Source organism: Sceloporus undulatus, chromosome 1, assembly GCF_019175285.1.
Source record: "Sceloporus undulatus isolate JIND9_A2432 ecotype Alabama chromosome 1, SceUnd_v1.1, whole genome shotgun sequence".
Taxonomy (NCBI): Eukaryota; Metazoa; Chordata; class Lepidosauria; order Squamata; family Phrynosomatidae; genus Sceloporus; species Sceloporus undulatus.
The window spans coordinates 133,520,340-133,540,894 of NC_056522.1; the positions used below are offsets into that span (position 1 = coordinate 133,520,340).

The window sequence follows — 20,555 nt, forward strand, 5'->3', positions numbered from 1 at the left end:
TGATCTTTGAGAGACTATATATTTTTGATCAAATACATCTAGCCACCTACAGTATATATACTTGGCTGGCATACAAACATAAAATAAGAAGGGAACAGATCCCATAAAATTCTATCTAAAATTCCAGGGAGCAGCAGTTCATAATGAATCAATAAAAACTAATAAGATATAAAGCAATAATATTGATTATCATTAGATTTATTTGTTTATTTCTCTGTTTAATGTGTAGCTTGTCATTCTGTGACTGAGAATCAAGGAAATTCAGCACATGATGATAATAAAATACAGATAAAAATGCTAAAGCACAGTTATGTCACAGTACTTAAACACGGTGACTTTTTTTTTAATGCTTAAAAGCACATAAAAATTAAAAATAAATTTAAAAACTATAGCATTATACTTTTAAGTAAAGAGCAAAATGGTTTGAGAAGAGACTGAACTTTGTTATGGTGTCACAAAGGTTATACAGTTTACTTATGTAGTAGTTTTTCTCTGTTAATTGCTACAGGGAAGGTCAATTTGAAGTGGAGATAAACACAATCTGTTTATTTGCTTTCACTTCAAGTTTCTTAATACGTTATCTATCTACACTGACAAAGTACAGAGAGAGCTGGGGAGCAAAAACATAGTTTTGTAGGTATATACCTCTTGATGGTGGCAGTGTTGTTGTGTGCCTTCAAGTCATTTCTGACCTATGGTGACCCTAAAGCAAACCTATCATGGAGTGTTCTAGGGCTGAGAGTGTGTGACTCACACTGGGTTTTCCAGTGGCTGAGCAGGGCATCAAATGATCTCAAGAGTCATAGTCCAACACTCAAACCACTACATCATGCTGGCTCTCATACTTCCAGAACCAGAAAAAACTAAGCAACAACAACAAAACCTTGCAAAATCAATCTGCAAGGGTATACCATGGCCTGAATCCTATTGGTAAGTCTCAACTAAAGTAGATTCATTGAATCCATTTTTGAATGTTGAGTCAGCACATAGGTAAATCCCACTGATTCAATAGCTTTACTTTAGTTAGGAAAGGAGGCCAATGTTTATTTAGCGAGTGCCCCAAAAAGCTTTAATATTCTGAATATGCTGGGAATTGTTGGTTATTTAATTTATTGCAGTGCTTTAATTACAGTGGATCTGGGAGCAGTGCTTTATCTCAAAATGAAGGGTGAAAGTGGGAAGAGGAGAGAGAAATTGGGACATTATGAAAAGCAGATAAAAAAATGGGATGGCAGGATTAATCACGACTGTCCCTACAAAATTGGAATCGTTGGAGGACATACAGTGCACCCGCTCCATATGCAGGCACAGCATATGCAGCTTCCTGTTTACGCGGAAGCCGCATTGCCAGTAAATGAATGGCGCATGTGCACACCACACCGCCACAAGCACAAACCCCATTATATTGAATGGGGCTCAACCTTACGCGGGATTTGCCTTACGCGGTGGTGGTGGTCCGGAACAGATCCCTGCGTAAGGCAAGACTCCACTGTATAACTTACATCTGTTGGTGATTGGTGGCCCAAACAGGGTTGGACATAATTTCAAATTGAGTTCCTTCCCCATCCAACTCAACCCATGGTACACCCTTCTTACATTTCCCCTACATAGAGGGGAGTGTCATTTACCAGAGAGGCATTCCTGCCTCTGTGGTCCATACTCTCAAATGGAATCCTTCTTACAACAGATGGTAGCCTATTGAGGCACATAATGTTTTAACCTACAAATTGTATATGTTCTCTACTACTTTCCATTCTTCACAAGATTTTTAGTCACTGTAACAGGACTTGTGAAGTATCACACTAAGTGTAACACACATGTATATATAGGAGCCCTTTGGAAAGAGGCTCAATAAATCACATTTTTATTGCCCATTTATGAAGATTTTCATACCAATGCTTTACCACTGGTAAAATGCTGGTAAAATGTTTAGGAAGTGCATGTGTGTGAAAGCCTGATGCGCTTCCTAAACGTCAGAGAATCGTCCACTTGCCTCCAGTGTCCCTATATCGCTCGGGGAGCAGCCATTTCCAATTAATGCAAAGTTTCCATTAATGGGAAATGGCTGCTCCCCAAACAATTCAGGGATGCTGGAGGTGAGCAGACAATTCCCTGATGTTTAGGAAGCACATCAGGCTTTCACACACACGTGGTGCCTAAATGTTTTATTGGTGTTTTACCAGCACTTACCCCACAGTAAGCACTGGTATGAAAATCTTCCATGATTAAAAAGAATGAGGGGGGACTTCTGTGTCCCAGCACCCATCAATCAAGTCACAGTATATAGCCAAACAGCTTTGTTTGGTTTTGTGAGCTCCAAAACATCTTAAACTCTTTTTCAGAATGTACAAAAGAGCATGATTTCAATAGGTTGGTCTGTATAAAGAAAGGGGGGAAGGAAGCAGGCATCAAGGCTTACATGCCTATCCGTTGGAATTTTTTATGTCAGAGAAACAGCACAGGAAATAAAAATGTTTTGTACCTTCCTCAATGGTTCCTTTAATGTGCAGCAACACCATAAAAATCTGACTTTATTTATTAGACATAACAAAACCATGATGTTAAACTAATCAAATACAAATCAGTCAAATGGCATAATTTTTGATGAAGAGGCACTTAGGAGCAGCAAAATGAACTCGAAAATGGCTCATTGCCTCTTAATCAAAGACAGTCAGCATCAAACATCAGCCAGCCAGGTGATAACTTTGTCACTACCGGTACTCTGCCACTGTTCTTAGGTGGAAATTGGCAAGAGGAAGCAGGAGGGAGCAACATTTAAAGCATGCCTCCCCATTTCTTTCTGTTGAGGGACAGACTCTATGATCCATTGGTGTCTCTGGAAGATTAGGGAGAAAAAGTACTATGCAATTATAGTAGCTCCATTAAAATAGATGTGCAGTGGGCCTATCAAGGAGGATTTAGGATATAAAAATACATGTAATTTCTGATAAGGTTTTTTTCAACCTCACATATTTCATAACTAGTTCCTTTCTTGTCTAAATTTGTCCAGTTACTTTGGGGGACAGAGAAATATTAATGATTAATTGCCTTGGAGCTAGAGAAGCACAGACTTGTAATATATCATTAGAAGCCAATGATCAGGGAGACCAAATGAAAATATTCTGGATGAATATATTACCACTATATGCTGTTAACAACAGCTCTTAGAAATCATTTGAGTTCAGAATCTGCAGTGGCACCTCTTCATTGAAACCTTATTATTTATGGTAATTTTACACTGCAAACTAAGACTTCATGCAGAAGGGAAGGTGTTTAATTAATAGGCATCAAAGCTAGTGCAAGGAAGCTTTCTCTGAACTCTCATTTTTAATCAGCTTGACCACTTCTGCAGTGGAAAAGGCAGAATTATGGAGAAGTATGGATCATCCATGTTATAAATGGCAACTTGTTGTCATAAGATTAAGCTGCTCCCCTGGGATGAACTAAGCCTCACCTTTCTTTGATTTGGGATGCACAGGTGATCTCTATTTTACTTAATAATTTCAAGCAAACTATAAGGAAGTCAGACAGAGGCTGTTTGTCTCTCTTGCTTTCATTAATTTTTCATTTTGGTAATTAATAAAATGATACAGGGAGGAAGACAGCCTCGTCTCATATAGTTTTTGAAAGTAAGGAATTTTAATTTGTTCTTCTCTTTAATATCAGTCAGGTTATCATCAAGCTTCAGAGATTCTTAAATTGCTTCTTGGAGTTTATTTGTCAAATAACTCAGGATATAAAAGTAGCACCATAAACATTAATTGAGCAGCCATTAAGCAGGAGGGCTGTTTGTTTTTGGTTGATAGAGAACATAAAGCTTCATACCCTGTGGTGGAAAACAATTAGATGAGATGATGAACATGCTATTAAATACCACTCTTGCCACCCTTTTGATATCAGTGTAGCTTTATAAAATAGCAACCAGCTGTAGTTAAAAGGCATACACAAGTGATGGGAAGTCATATTTTTACTGTCAAGTCATAGTCTGTTATGAATGGCATAGAGTTTCTCATGCTTTATGCTAATGGCAGTGACTAATGATAGTCATTATCTTCATTTATACTCATAAAAAAATCTTTCTCTGGGGAGACTGATCATAACTAGAATACTGTTTAAAATTAAAGCTCCCCCTTCCAAAAATGGAGGTTATAAACTCATCTTAAATACAAGAGATTGGTGGCCCAATTTATTTGATTCTGTATACCTTTGACAGCTACGGCTGTTACTTTTGTCACCTTCTGCCTTTGCTTTTAGAAATATATTGGGTACATTTATATGTATTCATGGACAACCTGTACGGGAAAGCTCAGACCAGAGGCTAATATAGGTGAAATGCTGCACAGACAGCCAACATGAGTTATAAATTTGACATTGCCATGTCTCAGGTTTCAATTTCTTTTTTTTAACAAGGACAGTGAATTTCCTCATCCATTTCTGATTTCAGTTATGAATTCTGCTTACTTGACAGGTACAGAGTCCTTCATTATATGCACGCTCAGAAACCCTTAAACGGATGAGGCAGCTATTTGCATCTGATAGGAGCTAAGTGGGACATTAAATTAATGCCAAACAAGTGAGTGCTCATTTTGGTTTCATTATAAATGGCTGCAGTACAGTAGTAATGTGTTGACTCTTATGTGCTGACAACTTCTATATTTCTTCTAAACTTCCCTGAGAGCTAGACATGGAGGAATAAATTGCCACTCCAGATGATAAAATTAGCAGAAGATATATTCAAAATAATTTCACATAGGTCTCCAGAAATATCCCAGGGTGTTAGTCGCTTGCTGGTTTTCATGAAGGTTAACTGACATGGATGTGGATTTTCATTGCTTCAGCTTGGAGAGAAGATTCCCATTTGGGCCAGCAGCCATTACAGTTTTAGGAAAAACTCTGGGTGCCAATAAATATTATAGTTCATATTCACCTCATGAACCTATAAAGTATGTATAATGAATTTTTATGTAAGACACCTTTAATTTATCCATGATAGTTTAACAATGACTAAGAGCTGTGGGGTTAAATATGGGCAGAAACAGATGGAGAAAATGTTCTTTCTTTCTGAGGGCTTCCCCCCCCCCCCAAAAAAAAAACCATTCACATAATGTTGTCCTTTTCACATAACATACAGAGGCAACTGTCAGTACAAAAAATAAAGAAATAAATAAATTTATATCTGCCTAGAGGCTGGGAGTAAGCCCATCCAGGTCTCCGGATCCAATTGTAGGGAATAACACAGAAGGGATTTGTCATTGGCCAATTACCCTTAGCATTATGACATCTGAATGTTTATTAGTCAAATTGCCTACCCAGCTTCTTACATCCTCCTTCCTCTCTCTGCTGGCGGGAGAGATCCATATGGATTGCAAATGCTTTTCCAGGCCCGCCCCCCCCAACCTGTAATAAATGAAACTTTCTGTTGCAAGAGATCTTGCTTTTTTGCAACAGTTTGAACTGACTCAATATGTTATATGGTTTATCAAGCTTCTGCCTTCCCTATAAGCTTCTAAAGGTCTTTTTGTAGGACAAATACACATCTGGAACCCTAAAACACTTTGGACCACAAAGCATATAAAAAAGAAAATGGTTATATGCTACCAACATGCAGCTGCTGCATCCTCTCTTCTAAATCTTGATCTCCCACAGTTTGTTTAAGGTTTCTAAAAATCCATTAGATATAAATTTATTGTAATTCCATGCAACTATATGGTTTTAGGCAGCAATCCACATTGTGATAGCATTTCAGCAGCCACATATTTTTTTCTTTATTAATAGTTCTTCATATCCATGGATTCTCCACAGATTCAACCATCCATGGCTTGAAAATATTCCATTTATTTATTTAGAGAGACCAAATCTTGATTTTGTCATTTTATATAAGGGGCACCATTTTACTATGCCCTCATATATAATGGGACTTGAGCATCCCTGGATTTTGATATCCAAGGGGATCATGAAAACAAACTCTAGTTGATACCAAGGACTAACTATTGTGTATAAGTTACAGTGAAAGCAAATGATACAGTACGTTCTCCTTGACTTTTGCAGCTCCCTGTCATTTTGACAGCTGTAGTAAAATCCTCTGCAGGGTTAACAGAATCCATTTTGGAAATTGCAGGTGCATGTTTTGGGCCCATTGTATTAGTTTATATCTCTATAGTTTTGTTTCTGATATTTAAATCACCTTCTCAAACTTATGTAGAACTCCTCATGATGGTTTTGGAGAACCTCATCTCTTTAGATAATACAGGATGGTCACTGTCCCTAATGTAAGTGAAAATACACTTAACTGCAGGACCAGCCCAGGATAGTTTGCTGTCTGTGGCAAGAAGCAAAATGTCTTCCTCATTACTTCCTGTAGAAAAATTGCTTGCAGTGACAAGTCAGTCTTATCCAACACTGACAATAGGACGGTGTCCTCCAGCGCATTTGAGCATGGTAGGCTTACTCAGGGTATTCAGGGCAGGCTGCGTGGCACATAGAGCTCTGCCTTCCAGCACATTGCCACTAGTAAACTGAGGTCATAGCTTCACTGCTCCTTGTCCCTTCCTTCCTTCCTTCTTCCCCTTCTTGCCCCTTCCCACAGATCTGGACAATAAGGAAGATATGTTCTGTTGAGCCACATGTTTGTTCCCTTTATCTTCATCCATAATATATTCACAGTTGTGGACAGAGCTCACATCAATGTTCGTGAAAAGACCATGTGAGTCATGATGCAATTGCTACATAATAATCAAATCAGTGCAGAAACCCATTCAGGAGAAGTAAATTTAAAATTATGGCTTCATCTTCTATCTGGAGTTCATCCACAGTCTCTACAGTATCAGTCCAAAGGGGTGAGAAGACGACTCAATGCCATCAGATTGGTACCAAGGGCAGGCCTACTATAACAGTTCAGCATTTGTTATTTGTATAGTACCATCCCTGTACATGGTGATTTACAAGAAAAATATGGAAGGGGATTAAGTCCAGCAGAAACTGGAATCTAAGAGTGGAAAGATACTACCTTTTTTAATCCTGCCTAAACTGAACTTCCCAGCAAACATACTCTCTGCATTTACTTTGACTTCTGTATTAGTGGACCACAGCTGAGATCCTACCTGTTCAAGCATAGCATAAGAATTATTCATGCAAGACTCTGTTGTATCTCCACCATTATCACCCCAGGATTCTGCAATAGAGTTTGACCCATGATAATTTTGTTGCTGTTGGAAAGAAGAGGTCTTGGAGAAGCAGACTGGGGACAATATCCACCAAGATCAGTTCGGATCCTCCAGATGTCTCAGCAAGTGATGTTATCAGTCTGTGTTTATCAGAAAATAGCCAGATGCTTCTTGGATCTCCACCAACAATGAAATGGCCATGGCATCATGGCATAGCAGCAGGTCTTAGGGAATGCTGGATATTGAAGATGGTAGAGAATTTCAGCCTCCACAATGACAACAAAAATGCATGCACAAGATGGACTTACGCTTGCATGTCACTGATGGTGTGCCAGCCCATGAACGGATCTTAGTGATGCTGTCTAGGGCTCTTTCTCCTACATGTTGACTAATATCACCCATTTCATCACCTGTCATTCAGACAAAGTGAGCAGTCTCGACACAACTGAAGCAAAAGGCAGAAGTCAAACTTTTCAAATGGGAACATATAACTAGGAAGAGTGTTTTAGTCTCTATCCTAAGTATAAACACAGATCAAAAAAAAATTAAATAGAGACAGAAGCTGAAAGTAATTAAAGCAATTTGATCTGTTCACCCATTCAGTAGGATAATCTATTAGATTTTTACCAGGCTAAGACCTTCTGTATCCTCAAGTAGATACAGAGCTTGTCATTTACAATGAAGCTGTTTTCCCCTCAGAAAAAAATGAGTTGGGAAGTAAAGGTACTTTTGTTGTTGTTGTCTACACATCTTGCAGTCCCACACTTCTTCCTCCCACAATATTGAAAGGATATATTATGATACAAGAATGAATGTGACACTTTTCCACTATCAGAAATCCTTGAACAGAGTGTGTGGGATTCCCCCACCACCACCACCACCACCACAAATAAGAAAATCAGATTCAAAATAATCTGAAAGGAATCTTAGAATGGTTTTCTTTATCAGACGTTGTTGAAATACTCTGAATATGATTCATCGGTGATTCTTCACCTTTGTCTTGTCATATCTTGACAAATATTCTGGATCACTGGTTGGATCCAGGTTTAGTCATACTTAAAGTAGATCAGCTAGGTCAGTTATGACTAAAGGTAGAGTTTTGATGATTGCTTAAACAAGCATGGTGATAGTCTTCTGGATTATTTTACTGCTATCCAGAGATGATTTGGTAAAAAAATATTTGTGATAATGGGAGAGTTTATTATCAATGCGCATACATGATGGTGCATCATTGTATGAAGGAGCAAATTATAGATAGAAAGGAAATAACATCCATTTTTCGCAAATGTTCCTCATTCCCTCAGCAATTCTGTAGACTTTACATCCAACAGATGAAGCTTGTTAGAAAATGCAATGCAGTCAGAATATGTATTGTCTCTGTACTTAAACAGACAACATAGTAATCTTCATTTCTATATTGAAATATTAGCAAGGCTGTTATAGTGGGGGGAAAGACAGTGTTACATGAACAGAGGACCTGGGTTGGTGGAGAAAAAGATAGCTGTTCAACATTGTATTTTTCCCATAACAATTGCATTAAAATACTGTTATTCAATGGTATACAGTCAGCCCTTCATATCCACAAATTCTGTATCCATGGATTCAACCATCCACAGCTTGAAAATATCCCCCCCCCCCCCCAAAAAAAAATTCCAAAAATCAAACTTCCATTTTGCCATTTTATATAAGGGATACCATTTTGCTACACCTTTATATAGTCTTTGGGGTGCATATGGAATGTGACTGGTAGACCTGATGATACATTAGTCCATTTCAGAATTACCTATTAAAATTGCCACCTATAAGATACTAGATCTTCTAGGACACCTCAGACTGGTAGTACCTCTACATCTGTTGTTCCTTTCACTTCTTATCTTCCAGAGGGTATAGCCCCTTGTAAATGACCTTTAGAACATGGAAAGTCTCACTTAGTTTGGCATAGTTCAGCAAATTGGGGTGATTTGAAGAGCAACCTGTCATCTTCAGTCTATGACAGGTCCCATGATGGACACAGCATTACGTTATCTATAGTCTAGATTAAGGGGTAAAGTTTATGTGTTTATATACACAGAAAATATATTCTGTATCATGTGTTCAGTTGAACATGATCAGACTTTTGGCTGGTCATTAAATTTGTCTATCAAGATTTACTGATAGGCTGTCTAAAATGAACTCTATTAGATCAGACTGAAGGTCCAAAGAAGCCACTAATAGCAAAGTTGTTTTTAGCAAGTGTAAGAATTTCTGCCACAAATGGGTGTGTGTGTGAGAGAGAGAGAGAGAAAGAGAAAGAGAAAGAAACTGGAAACTTTACAATCCATGAGCAATGCAAATAAAGAAGGAGAAAGAAATTTGCTGGAATCAAGATTCATGACAAAATTAATTTTGCATCTCCCAAGCCTCATTGCAAGAAAATGTTCAGAACTGATTGGGACAAGGAGTGAATCATTTTGATAGCAAGAAAGAAAATGCTAAGTCCAATGTATGAATAATACTCTAAAGCACAAAATTTCACCAGTGGGGGGGGGGGGGAGTACACAAAGATGCTTTAAATAGGAAAAATGCATACAAAGTTCCATGTGGGAAGAAAGGAAATGTCTTATAACCTGGTGAAAGCAAAGGATGGCACAAGAATAGAGGTAGCAATTGATGAAACACAATGAAATTGAGATTCAGAGAATTTCACATTCCTAAAGGGAAGTTTTATTCACCTGATTTTGAGTGAATCCATCCCTTTCTTTTTTCCATGTCAGGCCCACAAAACACAGACTACAATATTCAGTATTCAGCCAATTATCTGAAGAATTTTTCTCTGGAATACAAGAGAATGCTAAGCCCAGCATGATGTAGTGGTTTGAATATAGTGCTATGACTCTGGAAATCAGAATTTGAACCCCCATTCAGCCACAGAAAACCACTAGATGGCTTTGGGCAAGTCCCACTCTTCAGCCAAAGAGTAAAACAATGGCAAATACCCTTTGAACAAATCTTGCCAAGAAAATCCCATGATAGGGTTGCCTTTGGGGCTCCATAAGTTGGAAACAACTTGAAGGCACCACAGTAACAAAAATTACAACTGTAAGACACAAGAATAGCAAACAAGAGAATCTGAAAGGGATCAGTTATTGATGGTGGTAGGAAATTTTATGAAACATTGGGTGATCATGATTTTTTTAATATACATCTTCATGTAAAACTGCTGCAGTAGGTAGTTTCATTGCAATATTGTCTTTAGAAATGAGTGAATTAATGGTTGTTCAGTGAGAGATCTCCAGATCTTTACTCATTTGCTGTTAGATTCTTCATCCCTGGTAAATTTCCTGAACAAGGTCTACTTTGTCCAAATACCTATAAAATGTAAGATAATATAATTTCAAATTAGCTCTTTGTATGTTCAAGCCATGACAATTTTGGAGCTATTTGCATCCAGCAGAGCCATAATCCCCTGCTTAACTTCAAAAAATAAGAAGCATAAGTGTTTGGATTAATAAATAAAATGAGGGGAAAACAGAAAAGCTAGTAGTTTGCAGGTGACCTTTAGAACTCAGTTCTGTAAATCATATATTACTTTTTCTATATTAGATTTCCAATGAGAATGCTGAAAGTATGAAGCATCATGCAGGCTTCTGGTATTAGATTCTAACCAGCTTCAACAATTTTAAGTCCCATATGAGCATCAAATAATTTGAAATTGAAATACAGATGATAAATGAACATATCAGAAACCAATAGAAAATGTATCTTTTCTGTTTATATTTTATTCTCATTATAAAAGGAGGCTTTTCCTTTTGCTTCCCAAGTAACATAAACTGTACTAGTTGAACCAAAGGTCACATTTGACATCACACATATCTCAATAATTGATATCTATTATAGCTTCCCTGCTATTTGTGATCATGCCACAAAAGTGGTTTTGAAAAAAGTTATCTTTATTTTTGTTGTAAAGAAGAAAAGTTATCTTTCAGAAGTTAGTTTTGAACAACTCTTAAACAAAAGTGTGCATCTGTTTGCATTCAGCTGTGTTTTCCTTCCTTTATTGTTTTCTTTATCATATAACAAATTCTCCATCTATTTGTTTCTTTCCTTTCCCCTTATTGAGAAAATAAAACTAGTCACATGCATGCTCATGAACATACCTGCACATGGAAATGAATGAGATTAAGCAGGGAGTGTGGGAATGCTATCTAGGCCTGTTGTTAATCAGATGTGTCTTCGCATCTCATATGTAACGTTTTGCTTTATTAAGTGGCTGCAATTTCATTCAAATCAGAGGAAGAGCTATATGGTTCCATTATGTGACTTAGAGTAGAGCTAAAGAAACTCTTCTCACTACTTCACAATATAAAGGACTTAAATTTTCACAATGTAGAATCTGACAGTGATTCTATGTATTCTATGTATTCCTTTTCCAGACCCAGGAATTAAATTAAATTAATTAAATAAGTAAAATAAAGTAAAGTAAAGCATCCATTATGATTGTTCATACAACAGTTTTCTGAAATTTCAGTGTTGTGATTTTGAAAATCCTTTTTCACATTCAGAAAATAATACAAACGACATAAGGCTATAAGAGCCCATGTGTGTCACATAAATAGGCTAACATTCTGTTGGTTTGTTCTAAGTAGAGTAGACCTATTCAATCTGTTGATGAACACTCACAGTAAATCCCATTGACTGAATGGGTTTGCTCTATCAGGACTAGCAACATGTTTTAGGCCATTGTGGTCAGATGCCTCTTGGGAGCCCACAGCCAGTTCTTGAAGGTAAAGCCCTCCACTGCTGTTGCTCCTCAGAAATTGGGATTGAGTGGCATATTACCTCTCGGCCTGGAAATACTATCAAGATATCATAGATAACAGCTTCGGTTGATCTGTTGGCACTCATGATCCCAGGACTCTTTCTTTCTGACATACAGAAACACAAATTTGGAAACATATCTTGGATTATAAACTTTCTATAGCGTAATGTGTAGCAACTACAGTAGCAGAGCTGAACAATGGGGAAAATGCTGCCTTCTGGATGCTGTTGGGCTGCGACTCCCATGGTTAGGGCTCATGGGAGTTGTAATCCAACATTTTAAAGGACTGCATGTTTCCCATCTCTCACACCAGGGAGATCTGATCAATTCCAGAATCCATATGTTTCTCAGAAGGAATATAAAGAATTCAGAACTCCTTTTCTCACAATTTTTCTCACTCTCATGAGAAAGGGTGTCTCAATACATCAACACCACACCAACCACCAAAAGATGCTTCATAATTTGGCAAGTAGTAAAACAAAACTAACCTTGTGTGCTGCTTCTTTGTTTTTCATTTTCATGCAGGGTCGTGGGGAATTCTCAGCAAACAATAGATCACTAATTTAATAGACATAAATCCTTCTCACATATCCTCCCACCCTGAGGCCTTGCCATTCACCAACAGACCAACACACAGATTAACATGTAAATCACTTCCACTCAACCAAGGACCACACAGTATACAGTTGTCCCTTCCCTTATGAAGGGTATCCATTCCAGACCCCATCCCACCCTGCATAAGGGAAATTCCGTGGATGCTCAAGCCTCATTAAAGATAATGGGGCTTGTGCCCATTGCAGAGCATGGAGCAGGCAACATTACTTTTTCCAGCACACAGCGCCACTTCTTCCAGCATATGCTGGAAGCCGCGTAAGGCTTGCCCGTGTATGACGCCTGTGCACTGTATATACTGTACCCTACACAGTTCCATGCCACCATTCTGTGAATATACCAGCCACAGATGCAGACAAAACATCAGGAATAAATTCTCTAGAACACAACTACATAGTCCAAAAAACCCACCAAAAACTATGGATGCTAGCTGTGAAAGCCTTCGACTTCACATTCCTTGTAATCCTTCCCAGTTCATTAATTTTCTTTTTTAACTGTGTGGTGCAGTGTGGGAAAGGGAGATTACATGAGCATGAGTGCCTTTGGGGCCGAGAGGTACAGAACACCCACCAAGAAGCTTATTAACCATATCTGGAATGGCCTGTCGGAAGAGATCCAGAACGTTACCAATCTTAACAGCTTTAAAAAATCTGTCAGGATGGATCTCTTCTCACAGACCTTCCCTGAATAACTCACTTGGTCACCCGCTGACATGAACTACTACTGTACATGGAATAGCCGACAATGCCAATCTCTCTATCACTGATTGATTGTTTTAATAATTTTATATGGGATTTTACTACTATTATTGAGATTTTATTAGTTATTATTGTTATGTGGGATTATAATGTTATTGCTTGGAGGAAGAGATAATGGGTTTTATTCTGTATTATTGTATTATTATTATTATCATCATCATCATCATCATCTGCCTTCTGGTACTTGTATCAGGACAGTGGGACTTGTTCCCAGTGCTTGTCAAACATCAAGAACATTATTTTTAATATGCATGTTAAGAATAGGTACAAACAATACTCTGAGTTGAACACTAATATTTGTATAGGACACAGTTATATTTGAACTTATTCTCAGAAGAATATAGACTGATTCCCAGTATTTCTTTCTCTTGATATCCCTCTCTAGGATACACAGAAGCAAACTTTAAATGGATGGAGATGGAAGTCGCTGACAGGCTACCCAGTTTCTCAGCTATTTTTGCATTTATTACTGGATATCAAGGCGAATTCAAGATACTCATCGTAAAAAAAACCAGGTTGTTCAGGTTTATGAAATACTTCGTAAAATAGCCAAAGTACTACCTTTATCTACAGCAGAACTCTAAAGATTAAAAGATGGGGAAATTCTAAGAGCCTCCTCCCTCTCTGAGGTTTGCAGAAAACTGAAAGGATCCAGTACCGGGGAGAAACAATACAGATGTACTGGTACCCAGTGGTGTGCCCATGGAAAGCTCCACTGGTGTAAATGTTCTGCTGATCTTACTGTGAGGGTGCGAAGGGCTCATAGATGTGTTGTGTACAGGATGTTAGATACAAAATTGCCAAAGCCCCCTCAATCTCCCAACACACCGTAGAATCAATCCTGTAACTAAACCAGGCCATCACTCATATGTATACCACATCAGTAATTTAGTGTTGTATAATGGTTCTGACAGGAGATATTTTCCCCTGATACTGGTGGAGAATTTTGAAGATCCCCATTTTCCCAGTTGTACTACAGCCTCCTTCCCACTCAGCAATGTCCCCCTACTATTGGTAGACCATTTTTATAGGATGGAGGGGGGTACTTTCCTCTGAAGGATGTCTCTTCCTCATTTTGGAGATCACTGTCCTCCACCCCAGGATCATGCTACAACGTCTTTCCCACTCAACAAGACGATGTAGTGGTTTGATGCTAGACTGCGACTCTGGAGACCAGGGTTTGAATCCCAGCTTGGCCATGTAAACCTACTGGGTGACATTGGGCAAGTCATATTCTCTCAGCTTCAGAGAATAGCAATGGCTAATTCCCCTGAAGAAATTTGCCAATAAAACTTCATGATAAGTTCACCTTAGGATCACCATGAATCCAAAATGACTTGAAGCCACACAACAACAACAACAACAACAACAAGGTCTCCCTAACTCTAATGGAGTATTTTCAGGGGATGGGAGGGAGTACCATGGAGAGAAAGGGGCAAGAAAATCATCTTCTGCTATCCTCAATACAAGCACTTAACTCTGGATATAACCTATTGTGTTGAGCCTTTAGCATTTTGAGAGTCGTGCAAGCATAAAATAAAATATATAGCCAATTTTATTGAGAAGATTTGTTCCATAATATATGACCATGCATGGTCTCTCCCCCTGCCCTCCCTCATTGTTTGAAGAAAGTTCAGAATATCACTGGTATTATGAGTGATTAAAAATCTTACTGACATTTTTTAAAGTGCCAAGGTTAGCAACTACTCTTATGAGAGAAGCTGTCTTAATCCTTTTTATTTAGAAATATTATAGTGCTTACTCAAAAAAGTGACATTATGAAATATCTACAAGATTAGTAGAAGAAGCGATTCAAGCAAGTGGACAACCCTTGCACAGCATCAAAAGCGCTGAGGCGGTCACCTCTTCTTATGTAATCTGCCATAATATACAGCCTTTAGCAACTCTCAGATAAAGTGCTGTGTGTCTGCTAGTTTCAGGGCATTTTATTGTATCAAGGTCTATAATACTGCTAAAGCTCCAGAAGAAAATCTCCCACAGTTATTATTCATCTCTTTAAAATAATGCACACAATAACCAATCTCTTCAGCCCCCCATTCCAAGAAATATTTAGTAATTCAAAATACTGGCTACCACCTGAGCAACAGCAGACTTACAGAAACATTCACAGGCACCATGCTGATGTACTAGCAAGCCATTCATTTTGAAGAGACAGAGTCATTTATATGAATAAATAGGATATAATGCTGGGAAACCACTCAGCTGAATCTCATGGGAATTGGTCCTTGTCATATTATATCATACTGGGCTTAATTTAGACATTAATTTTATTTATAATTTTTATTAGTTGCTTTGAGACCAATAAGGGCCTCAAGCTGATATGCATATTAAGGCATATAAAAGCATAATATTCATGGCCAGAATCCTCTATCACGGTATGGTGATCCTGTAGCTGTCCATGCTGCCAGATAATATTCTGTGGAGTGGAATCCCATTCTCTCAGAGCAGGTTTGTAGGGTGCACAGAAGCACGTCACCCCTCTTGCTTCTCATCACTGAATCCTGGCCATATACATAAAATTGAACTAGACTTCTTCCCTTGTCTGCTCAGCTGCAGTGTGTGAAGGCACCCCGATGCTTCCTAATGCAAAAACCTAGATTCTAACATGAGCTCTCTAGTTATGAACATTTTTTTAAAAAAATCTAAGCAGATTGAGATAGACCTGATTTCCCTGTAATGTTACTCTTGGAGGCAATTTGGGTGGACAGCAACATGCTGTTGCTACTGCTGTTGCTATTTGCCATAAGAGATACAGCTGGTTGTATATACTCTTCTTTCTACTTGTGTGAAAGAAAAGAGTAAAGAACTTAAGAAAGCAAAATATGTGTTCCCCCTCCAAAGAGAAGAACGTGGGGATCCTTTCAGTTAATACCCATGGAAACATAAGCACATTTTATGTGTGTCTCTGAATGGCTGAGCTGTGAGTTAACACCACTTTTGCAGGGATTAAACAAGTCACAGGTGTACTTGGCTTAGAGAGCTCAGTGGGCAATCTCTTCTTTCCCTATCACCAAAATTCTTTCTCTTTTCAGGCTGCAGTAACCTTCACAAGAGTAAATCCAGTTGAATTTAGTAGTACTTCCTCCCAGTAGGCACATGACTTGGATGTGAGAGAGGCCTAGCTCAGTTGTTGAGAATCATATGTATGCAATTGAGTCAAAGAGAAGTTCATTCTTGAGTTTCAGTTGTTGATCCAAAAAACTCCTTACATCTTATGTTCCCTCACTGAAGTCAACAGAATTGTTCCTATATATGTAGCTGAGGAAGCCTTCTTGGATGAAGGCCATTACTGTAATAATATAATAAAAGATGCACTTTGTGATGACCGGGAGCCATCTTTTTCTCAGCACTCTGTTTCTGACAGTTTGTTACAGATACCAGAGGAAAAGTTAAAATTGTCCAAGATAGTGTAACTGCCCCAGCTCTTGACATACAGTAGTGGTTTCTTGTTTTGTAACCCAGTTTATGGGTGATTTTTATCTTGTAGTATATGGAGTGCTTTGTCATTCTTGTGGGGGTGAAATAATGATCAACTTTGGCTGTGTATAGGATAGAAGTTAGTTTGTCTTTTTTGTATTGATTTTCACAGGTACGTTGTAATTTTCTCTGTGTTGTCTATAATTAATGACTGATTAAATCTAACTTCACTGTTTCCACAGGCCAGTGACGACTGTAAAACAGAAAAGAAATGCAATGCCCAGCAAACCAAAACATTATGTTTGAAAAAGTCAAGCGATATTTACCTCCATTCCAAGGAGGGTGACTGGGGACATTTTGTCATTGTTCTGTCAATTCTGAGGAAGCTGGGGGGGGGGGGAATAGGAAAAGGTGAATGACAAAGACTGTAACAAAGTCAGGAAAGAAAGTATAACTAATAAAACTTTGGGAAGTGTTCAAAGATGAAGTCTGTGTGATTCACTCTTAGTGAGAAAGCCTTCTATGGGAGGTCTATGCTATGCACATTATATGAATGTTGTCATGCTATGTCCTCCATTTCAATAATATTGATCCAGTTCCACTTCTTTGATTAATGGTAATTTCCTTCTAAATCAATATCAAGTTTTTGGCTGTAGAGATTACAGATTTGATGTATATTGGATTATTTCATTTTAATAACTGCACTGTAGTGCAGCTTGATTTGTGTACTATTGACCCTGACAAAGGGTTTAAAATAAGGCAAGATCAAGCATATGGGCTCTTTTTTACACTCTCATATTGAGATGTTATGTGTGTACATTCACACATGTGTCTCAGTGCTAAATGCTCATCAAGATCACTTTTATAGCTGCTTATGAGCTTCCCGGGTCATCTAACTTGGCACTGCTAGACACAGGATCCCACTTGGACCAGAAGGAACTTCTTGTGTTGTTAGGAGTGTCATATAACCCCTACTCCATTTGTCAGTGTGAAAGTTAATATATGTAGGCCCAAAAGTTCAGCGAATTTAAAAATGGACAACTTTGTCATTTCCATTGGCAACACTGAGAAATTGCATATGGGACAACAAAGGCTGGTGCACACAAGAAGATCCATCAGTTGATGACTTTGGACTATATTCTTTGACAACAGCTGTGTTTAGCTACATAGCAGAAATGAAAGCTCTGTCTCTGAGTAGTCACCCTTGAAGGTTGTCTCACACATACTGTACAAGTTATCCCATAAAACTATTGCAGTCCTCAGGTACTCTCTATGCCCATGACAACCAATTCTAAAAAAAAATGGTGAAACTGGGAAGATAATTCGGGGTTGAGAAAAGTACCAGCTGCATGTAGTCCTCAACCCCTTTCTAGCAGTCCCAAGTCCGTCCAGAAAGCCCTAAAGTCTTTAGAACACACCCATAAATTTAAAAATTCAGAAAGAAAAATACTTGAAAATGGCAAAAATGCATCAAAACTGCTCCCAAGAAGGATGACAATATTTCTAGTTGCCTCTCAGTTTTAGCTTCCCAAGACTGGTCAAAAAACAGATAAAACAGGAATGAGAAATGACATTATTTCACTTCCAATCCAAATAAAATGTCACTGTGGAGCCCATTAGGAGAGGAAAGAGGAATATTAGTCTCTGCAGCTGGCCACCCCTGAAAGAATTACTATTGCACCCTTCCAGCAAAGATCTCATATTGTAGGTGGCTAATAAGAACAATGTAATTCTGACAAAACATTTCAGCCCTATTCATCTCATGAAGAATATAAACCAATGATGGCAAATCTGTGGCATGCATGCCAAAAGGGGCACCCAAAGCCCTCTCTGTGGGCATGCATATCGTCACCCCAGCACAGGGTTTGGCAGAGTTCATTACTAGAAAGCCAGAGGGACATGGCACTGTGTGATAAATAAGTGGGCTTTGGGTTGCAGTCTGGACACCCGGTCTCTAAAAGGTTCGCCATCACTGGATAAACCAATAACCATCAACCTAGGAGTAAGCCCCACTGAACTCAGTGGAACACTTGGGAGTAGAGGCTATAGGACTGAACTGAAAAATGCTTTCTTAAGATCATTGATTATGTCATGGCAAAACAGTTTGTGTTCATTCTGTACGACAGGTTTAGATCCTCATCCCCCAATGGACTTTATCTGGAAATTAATGCATGTAAATACCTGAAGACATAACAACATAATACCATGCACTTTTTTACACTATAGTGATTTCAAGGCAGGGGGGAATGAAAGCACTGGTTACTGTTCATATTCAGAATTCTAGTATGCCCAAAGAACAATGCATTTATATTTTGTGCAAAGAAATTTATGCTTCCCAGGGACAACCACCAGAATAAAATTAACTACAACTTTAAAACTGAGAAACTCCATTATATTTTTTATTAATTTTAGGTAACCATGGCATTGCAAGTCATTCGTTGTAACAGAAGAAGCTGTCTTATATCAAATCAATACATGGGTTACTCTAATCCAATGTTGTCTACACTCTCATCGCTTTTCAGAGTTTCAGGATGGATCCCCCCCCCAAGCCCTGCCACGAGATGCTGCTGGTTGAACCTGCAAACTTTTGCATGAAAAGCATATTCATCCCCACCAAGCTATGGCTTTCCCCCAAAGTGTCTGCCTGTCTGTCAGCAAACCACATGCCCCCCAAATCTACTCCAGAAGCCTAATGAACCTTTGTGTCAGAAGACAGGAGAAGAAAGGGAAATACTGTGATCTGAAAACTGGGGAAAATGTAGGCTTATATCACTGTTCATATTTATATGTAGTCGTCACTAGAAAATGAACTATGTTCTTCAGTCAGTTGTCTATTTGCTTAAAATTGAGAGGCAGCACAAAAATGAAAAGGACTTCCACTCCTAAATTTTAAACTTAGTAATGAATATTTGGATACTCCTCTTGTACGCTCTTTAGGAAACCTTGCCATGTTCGTAATATTGTTGTTTGCCTCTGGCTCTAAGAGGTTTGGATAGCATACCACACTATGCTGAAGTCTGAAAGAAGTAAAACCCATTGTTTTGAAAAGAATGTAGCTCATGATAACTTCATTCTAACAAAACCACCAGAGTCTTGTTCTTTTATCAACTGGTGTCTACGCTTCTGAATGAAACTTAGAAAAAATATAAAGAATGAAAGATCGCTTAATCAAGACTGCAATCTTTTTAACCATATTATTTTCAGCACACATGGAAGTAGACTGATTGAGGAGTAAGAAAAGCCAATATATAATTGTTTTCAGTATATGATTTATGTGCAGTGCCACAATTCTCTTAGGAATATTCATCATGACCCAGATTGTCCTCATATGCTAAAGGAGAATATGCAAAAATGTCCTCACAACAAGGTGACAAGTCCCTCCCCCTTAAGTCTCAAGGAGAATGTGTCCATTTGAAGGACCAGTCTTTGCACACTTTTGGAAATCCACAAAATTGGAAACAACAGGAACTTGTTGCATAGACTGTATAGAAAAACAGAAGTAACAAGTGGATTGCTTACATTTTTGTGAGACAGTAGCGTTATTTTTGCTTTATTGTGTGAATATGTTTAGTTTCACAAAGGGAAAAGTGACCTTTTTACACAAATTGCACAAGGGATAATAGGGAGAAGCTCTCAATGCCTCACTCTTGCACAAAAGGTGATATTTCTCATAGGAGGCTTGAGAATCCTTGAGGTGTCTTGCTATATTGAGAGAACCTGTCTCAGCCATAAATGAGACACTGCAAAAGTTTCTTCGCATCCCAAGATTCTGGTTTATACTGTGAA

At 38.3% G+C, this 20,555-nt stretch overlaps 1 protein-coding gene across 2 annotated transcripts in view; it reads left to right on the top strand.

The window, feature by feature from the left end:
* KHDRBS2 (KH RNA binding domain containing, signal transduction associated 2) overlaps positions 1-19,922 on the top strand; it is a 506,442-nt gene extending 486,520 nt beyond the window's left edge. For both annotated transcript variants that reach the window (XM_042445276.1, XM_042445272.1), the window contains 3 exons: positions 4,469-4,573; positions 13,717-13,846; positions 17,012-19,922. The gene's annotated coding sequence lies outside the window, so the exon portion shown is untranslated. The remainder of the gene's footprint in view (positions 1-4,468; positions 4,574-13,716; positions 13,847-17,011) is intronic.
* The last annotated feature ends 633 nt before the right edge of the window (positions 19,923-20,555 follow it).